Raw genomic sequence first — 8,162 nt, 5'->3', positions numbered from 1 at the left:
TGCCATAGCGCCTACCGTCTACCAGCGCCATGCGCGCGCCCACCTGCCAGCCTAGCCACCCGAGCGCGCCCAGCCCAACATCCCTTGCCTCCCACTCCTCCCAAATAAGGAATATACTTCCTTATGATTTTGGTTTATTCTTGGCAGATTTGATTTATGATTTACTTTTGATTTATTGTTTTATTTATCAAATTTAAATTTCATCTTTAGGCAAATTGTAGACATTTTAGGAATTTATCAATTTTAATTTTTCTTTTTAATTTTGTTATTTTCCTTAAAAGTCCAAGAGCCTTAGCCTATATATAGGCGTGTTCCCTTCCATTGTACCACACCCTTGGATTATTGAAGTTGAATAGAATTGGAAGTGTTCTCAACCCCTTGCCTCGTGCAAATTGATAAGACTTGATTAAAGGCTAAAAAGAGTAGTTTTACATACTTAGTTGGGAGTTAATTATGATGGAAAATGTATGTTAATGCATATAATTCATGGAAAATGTGCATATTTTCTTATTAAGGACTTAGGCAATTAGTTAGAAGCAAATAGAGGCTATTTAATGAAAATTTGTTTATTTTGAAAGGAAAATTGAAAATTGATGACTGCAATGCGTCAGGCATATTGCACGCGAAGTATTTCCATATTATTAGAAGGATGCGCTAGCCAATTGCTTTGGAAATTCCAGCTTCACAATGCGCCAGCCACATTCGATGCATAGATTATCAAAACGGGAATAACAACTTTTGACCAATTTATTGGTCAAAGATTTGGTTTTACTCCTAATATGTCTACAACAAGCCGTGGTTGCCAACTTCCCTTGAATTTCCCAAATCCTTGTTACTCCCATGGCCTATAAAAGGCACCTCCAAGTATCACTTCTAGACATCTCAGTTCCATGCTTTGCTTTTTCTTTCTAAATTCTTGTCAACTTTAGTTTTTAAGTTTTAATTCCAGCTTTAAGTTTTGTTCTTCCTTTATTGTTTTTACAATTATTCCTTACTTATTTTATTGCAATTCCAGTTACTCCAATTGTGTTCTTTTTTCCTTATTTCAATGAAAATGCATCACTTTGTTATCTTCTTTTGCTATTTCATTTATTTTAATTCCATGAGTAGCTAAATTAATTTTTCAACCCTCTTATGAATGGTTTAGTTCATCTATTTTAACTTACATCTATCAGTGAGCACGGCGTATTATGCTCTCTTTGCTTATCTTGATTGATACGATTTATGCAGTTGATTTTCTTGTTGGCCACTTGTTTAAATCACATTAGTTTTAATTTAATTATGAGAAGGTCTGTTTATGCAAAGATGTGCACAACAGTATGTTCCTGATTGTAGCTCGAACTCGGCCTCCGGACCGACCTGGACACTAGGGCGGACCTGCACAAAAAGGTGAGCACTCCGACGATCAAGTCAGTATAGGTCGGATTCCAAGTTTAGTTCGAAGCCAGAAATCATCGTACCTGATCGGGGAGTGAGGTCCTCTACTTATAGGTGGTGGTCCTGCTAATCTAGCGACGGTTACATTCGGTAATCTCGGGGCCGTCGGTTACACCCGGTAATCTCGGGACCGACGGTTACGCCCGATAATCACGCCGCAGACAGTTGCTCATCTCGGCCCCTACCGAGCTCCCCGGTAGGTCAGACCTGGGCCAGGTTCACCTCGGCCCTCATACTTAGCATTTGTCGGCGTTGGTGGCGGCCATCTCGGCTATCCGAGCTGGGGATGACTCATGAGCCATCTTGGAGCACCAATAGGGGTCCTCCACGTGTCCAGGGTATTCCCTTCCCCAAACATTGGCCCCCTCTCTGTCTGGTCCGATCTCGACCTGGCAGAGAAGTTCATTCGACTAGCTTTGGACACGTGGCGACTTCCTATTCGTGGGAAAATACAACCGTCGCGGAAGATTTATCGTCGGAATATTCAAATATTCCGACGCTTCGGATCTCAGAGAGGATCCTAGCCGCTCGTTGATTACACGTGTACGGTGGGGAGATTCTTCCGACGGGCTATAAATGCCCCCAATCCTTCAGATCATACCTTACGTTCCTTGAATTCTTGGAGTTCGATCTGAAGGCAGATCGAACCCTTGGTAGGTCGGTCTCTTCCCTCTTTCTTTCGAACGTAATTGCCATGTCGTCCTCTATTAGTAGCAACCTAGGATCCGACTTAGCTCGTAGGTTAGAGTCCGAGCTCAAGGAGACAGAAAACTTTAGAATCTCCGATGACGGGGAGGATAGTGACGCCTCCACTTCAGGTCAGGGTTTGGAATACCCTTCTAGGATACCCGAGCACTACCTCGGATCCCTTCGTAGGGGGTTCGCTATCCCTGAGAACATCCTCCTCAGGCTTCCGGAGGAGGGGGAGAGAGCTGACAATCCTCCAGAGGGATGGGTCACTCTCTACTTCAAAATGTTTGAGTACGGCCTCAGACTTCCCCTTCACCCTTTTGTCCAAGAATTTCTCTTCCGGACTGGGTTGGCTCCGGCTCAAGTGGCCCCCAATGGGTGGGGTGTCATTTTCGCTTTGGCCATCCTCTTTTGGCTACGAGCTCGGGATAGTGAGGAGGCCGAGCTGTTGGACGTAGACCAGCTCCTCACGTGCTTCGAGGCGAAAAGGATAGCTAAGAAGCCTGGTCGGTTCTATATGTGCGCAAGGAAAGGCGCAGGCGGTATAGTTAAGGGGCCGACCTCCATCAAGGGATGGGTGAGGAAGTGGTTCTACGCTTCCGGGGAATGGCTCGCAAAGGACGAGTCAGGTCGTTCCTTCTTTGACGTCCCCACTAGGTTTGGGAACCTAGGTACGGAGTAGTTCTTACTTTTCGTAATTTTCTTCTGTCATTCAGGTCTAACTCGAATTTTGTCTTCGTGCAGTTTCAATCCGACCAGTCCCCGAGCTTACGCAAGCCTCCTTCGATACGCTGAAATACTACAAGGAGCGCTTTCCGAGGGGTAGGAAGGTCGGAACCCTGGTGACTGACGAACTGTTGCTCGAGTCCGGGCTGCTAGATTACAACCCTGCAGTTCGTCCCATTGAATCCTCAAGGCCGAACTCTGAACTTGGTATGCCGAGCTTGTCTCCCCCCCTTTTTCCTCTAACCTTGTGTTGACCCCTGTTTTTATTTTGCAGCCATGGTTTGCGGATTTGCAAGCGGCGTGAAGCGCAAGTCTAAGGGCCGAGCCCATGCTCTTGAGGCCGCCCAGAGTTCAAAACCTGCCACCCCTGCCGTGGTAGGGCCTGCCTCGGAAGATCCAGCCCCGGTGATCGAGCTGGAGTCTTTTGGGGGTCCCTCGAGGGAGAAGCGCCCAGGGATCAGACCGAGGCGGTGGACGCCCAGATCGAGGCGGTGGACGCCCAGATCGAGGTGGTGGACGCCCCGCCTTTGGGCGAGGTGGCGAGGGAGGAAGCCCCTCTGAAGCGAAGAAGGAAGAAAAAGAAGGCGATCTCCCCCTCGGAGGTCGGAGGTTGCAGGGTCTTGCCTGCAAGTTTCGCAGATCGGGTGGACGATCCTGCGGCCAGGATGGGCGGGACGTCCGACGTGACGGCACGGTTCAGAATTGAGCCGTCAAGTTCCGGGGTGAGGGACCAGGTGTCCCGCATCTCAGCTGCAAGTTTGGACCGCTGCCTAAGGAGGGCGTCAAAATTTGTGAGCGACCCTGGGTCCGTTCTGCAGAGGACCATCGACTATGCCGCCGAGGTAAGACTAGTGCCCCATTTTTGCTTGATTTCACCCAACAGGTAGTTCGATCTAACTTTTTCCTTGTACCATTTCTCAGGCGTTCGTTGCTTCCATTTAATCGGCTCTGGCTGTAAAGGCCGAGATGGATGGAAGGGAAGTTATGGCAGCGAGGGAGAAAGAGGAGTTCTCTGCTGCCTTGGAGGCTGCTTCCTCCACCATGAAGGATGAGCTGCTGAAGGCTCACTCTGAGGTGGAGACTTTGAAGGCCGAGGTGGAGTCCCAGGCCGAGCTGCTGAAGAAGGAAGAGGACAGGCGCAAGGCCCAACTCCGAGCTGCCCACGCTATTACCAGGGGCTTGGAGAAGGAGAAGTTCCAGCTCCTAAAGGAGAAGGACGACATGCTCCAGGCGCTTGAAACGAAGGATAAGGAGCTGGAGCATGCGACTGCCGAGCTGGAGACGACGAAGGAGCGGCTCAGCAATGGAGTCCTATTGGAGGAATCGTTTAGGCAACATCCCGACTTCGATGGATTTGCCAAAGACTTCTCTGACGCGGGCTTCAAGTTCCTTATGAAGGCATTACTTCCGACATGCCCGACCTTCAGATCGATCTCAGCGGTCTGAAAAGGAGGTATGCCGAGAAGTGGGCGTCTGGGCCTGGCGGCACCCCTGGCCCCCAAGCGTTGGTGGATCAGTACGTCAGAGATCTGGACTCTGACTACTCCAATCCTGAAGAGGACCAGGTCGGCTCCACTCAAGAGGGCGCTCCTCAAGCAGGCTCTTAGGCGGCCACCCTTCACGAGGCTGTTCGCTGTTCTTCCTCCCTTTTCTTTTTTGTTTGTAAGTGTCAGGGCAGAGCTGCAAGGTCTATAAGCCTTGGCTCTGCTCTTCATTCAATAAAGAGACTCCCATTTGCTTCTACTTTGTTGTTGGCAACCTCTTTTCTTTGCTTTTCCTTTGAACTGCAGCTAATGTCACCTCGCACCTCTTACTTTTGAGGTCGCGCCTTTAATTAAAATAATTCGAAAGTTTGAGTTTGAATCTCTTAATGTTCAATACATTGCACCAACTCTGGATTTTTAACATTTCACCCTTAACTTAAAAAAGGTAAAAAGGCTAAAATCCTAAGTCCGTAGCTATTCTTCATATCGTTCCTCGTACCCCCAAGTTCGGAGGCTTGATCATTTTGAACTTTCCACATCGCCCCTTTGCCTTGAAGGTTTGAATGTCTGAATTTTAAATTCGTCAGTGGTTTTGGCATCGCACCTCGTACCCTTAGGCTTCGGAGGATTGAATTTGAACCAACTGTGGGAGTCCGTGGCCCCCATTTAATTTCTGGTCGAACTCGGAAGCATTAAATTAAATCATCACATTTATTCCGATCATAATGCTTTTGGAACAGTCGTTACAGATTCATTGAAAACCCTTTTGGCATTTCAAGGATAATAACGCTTCAGGTGTTCCGCGTTCCACGGGTGCGCGAGGGCATCTCCTTTCAGATCGGCCAACAGGTACGTCCCAGGTCGGACTATGCCCTTGATCTCAAATGGGCCCTCCCAGGCCGGATCAAGGGCACCCACATGCGTTTGGACCCTCCTTAAGACCAGATGTCCGACCTGAAAGGCCCGAGGTCGAACGCGGGCATTGTAATGTCTGGCCATTCTGCCCTGATATTCCGCCAGGCGTAGCTGGGCCATTGCTCTTTTTTCCTCCAACAAGTCGAGGTTGAGGAGCAGCTCATCCTCATTTGTCGTAGGCTCGTAATGCTCTACTCTATCTGATAGCATGCCGATCTCAACCGGGACTACAGCTTCGGAGCCGAAGGTCAGGGAGAACGGGGTCTCACCCGTCGACTCTCGTTGGGTGGTCCGGTACGACCACAGAACCTCTGGTAGCTCCTCGGTCCACCTGCCTTTCTTGGAGTCCAGTCTAAGTTTGATGTCTCGCTTGATGATCTTGTTGACCGCCTCCACCTGTCCATTTGCTTGCTGATGTGCGGGGGACGAGCTGAGATTACTTATGCCAAGTTTGCTGCAAAAGTCTTTGAACTTGGCGTTGTCAAACTGCTTCCCATTGTCTGTCACTATGGCCTGCGGTATACCAAAACGACATATGATATTCGTCCATACGAAGGACGTGACCCTGGATTCCGTTATGTGGGAGAGCGCCTCGGCCTCGGCCCACTTGGTGAAGTAATCCACAGCAACCACAGCGAACTTGGTCTGGCCCTTGCCCAAAGGGAAAGGACCAATGATATCTACCCCCACTGCGCGAATGGCCATGGGGCCGAGATGGGGGTGAGCAGCACGGGAGGTTGGTGGATTATGGCCCCGTAGCGTTGGCAATTGTCGCAAGTTCTAACGAACTTCTTGACATCCTGGCAGAGGGTCGGCCAATAGTATCCTTGCCGGATCACTTTGGCTAACAGCGACCGGGCGCCTGAGTGATTGCCGCACACTCCTTCGTGGATCTCTCTGAGGACGTACAGGCCCTCTTCGGGGGTTAGGCATTTCAATAGAGGCAGGGAAAAGCCACGTCGGTACAATGCACCATCTCGGACCACGAACCGAGCTGCCCGCCTTGCCAACTTTCTGCGCTCCTTGGGATCTTGTGGCGAGTTGCCCCTAATGAATTCCGTGATCGGGTCCATCCATGAGGGTTCTGGAGCGCCGATCTCCATCAGATCTGGCTCTAAGATCGAGGGATTATCTAGGATCTCGACGGGGACCGACCTGGCGAGGCCGGTCTCGTACGCCGATGCTAACTTGGCCAAGGCGTCAGCATTAGAATTTTCTGCTCGCGGAATCCGGCTTACCTCGTAAGTTCGAAACTGGGCGAGGTATGATCTGACCTTGCCCAAATACTTCTTCATTCGGGTGTCTTTGGCTTGGTATTCGTCCTTGATCTGGCTCACAACCAGTTGGGAGTCACTGAAGACCTTAACACAAGAGGCCCCCAATGCTCGAGCGATTCGCAGGCCGGCAATAAATGCTTCATACTCAGCCTCGTTGTTAGAAGTCCGGAAGCTGAACCGCAAGGTATACTCAAATCGCTCACCCCCTGGTCTGAGCAAGAGGACCCTGGCTCCGCACCCCTTCTTATTGGAGGATCCGTCGACATAGACTGTCCAAGGTTGGTCGGACTCGCTCAGCTCGGAAGGTGGTGTGAGCTCGGCTATGAAATCTGCCGTTGCTTGTCCTTTCAACGCAGTTCTGGGTTCGAACTGGATGTCGTACTCACTTAGCTCTATTGCCCACTTCATTAGGCGTCCGGAAGCTTCCGGCTTGTGGAAGATATTTTTAAGGGGCAAGTTAGTGAGCACCACCACCGTATGGGCTTGGAAGTATGGTCTAAGTCGTCGGGCCGAGGTGACCAAAGCGAGAGCTAACTTCTCCATCTGAGGGTATCTAGTCTCGGCTTCGGTCATAGCCTTGCTTGTGTAGTAGATCGGGTTTTGCCGCGCTTCCTCTTGCCTGATTAGGGCCGAGCTGACGGCACTGTCAGACACTTCCTCGGGACTAAGCAGAGGAGCAAGCTCGAGCTCCTCAGTGGGTGCGACAAACTCCTTCCTCGGCAGGTCGGCCTCGAACTCGAGCATCCCATCCCTGAGAGTTTCGAGGGCGCAGACCGATGAGCCTTTGAGTGCGGCAGCATAGCACTCCCTCGAAGCGGTCTGTTCTCCTCGGACCGTGCCCACGCCATTGGGGGTAGAATACTTCAAAATTTGATGAAGTGTTGAGGGAATGGCCCGAAATGAGTGGATGATGGGTCTCCCAAAGATGGCGTTATAGGCCGATCTACCGTCAACTACCACGAACTCGGCCATTTGAGTGACCCGAGTTTGGTCCTGCCCTAGCGTGACCGGCAAGTCGATGCAACCCTCTGGGATGACCGATTCTCCAGAGAACCCAACCAGCGGCGTCGGGCTTCTCTTCAATTGCGACCTCGTCCAGCCCAAGGCGAGGTAGGTCGGTAAGGACAGGATGTTAGCGGACGCGCCCCGTCTACCAGCACTCTCCTGACCACCACATGATCAATCAAGGGAGCAATCACAAGGGCATCATTGTGGGGCAGGTGGACCTCCTCCAAGTCTGCACCGTCGAAGGTGATTGGGCAGGTCGGCCCCTGCTCCCTGATGATGCACACCTCGCGCCTGGCTGCGCGGGTTAACTCCTTTCTTTTATGTCCGGATTGACCCCTGCTTGGCCCTTCAAAAATGGTATTGATGACCGCAGGTCGGTCAGTGCGCCGGGGTGGCGTCTTTGAACGCTTTCGCTCTTCCTTTTTCTCTGCTGAGCTGGTCCTGGGCTTTCCCACAAACTTCTTGAAGTAGCCGTCTTGAATTAGATCCTCAATTTGGCGCTTCAATTCCCAGCTGTCCGATGTGTTGTGGCCGTGCTCCCGATGGAAGCGGCAATACTTGTCCTTGCTGCGCCTCTCCGGGGCTCCCCGAAGTTTCTCCGGACGCTTGAGTAATTTTTCCATTC

This window comes from Momordica charantia (genome assembly GCF_013281855.1).
Source record: "Momordica charantia cultivar OHB3-1 chromosome 2 unlocalized genomic scaffold, Mcharantia_2.0 BLBB01000002.1, whole genome shotgun sequence".
NCBI classification, from domain to species: Eukaryota; Viridiplantae; Streptophyta; class Magnoliopsida; order Cucurbitales; family Cucurbitaceae; genus Momordica; species Momordica charantia.
The sequence above is the reverse complement of the archived record's forward strand: the minus strand, read 5'-3'. Positions refer to the sequence as shown.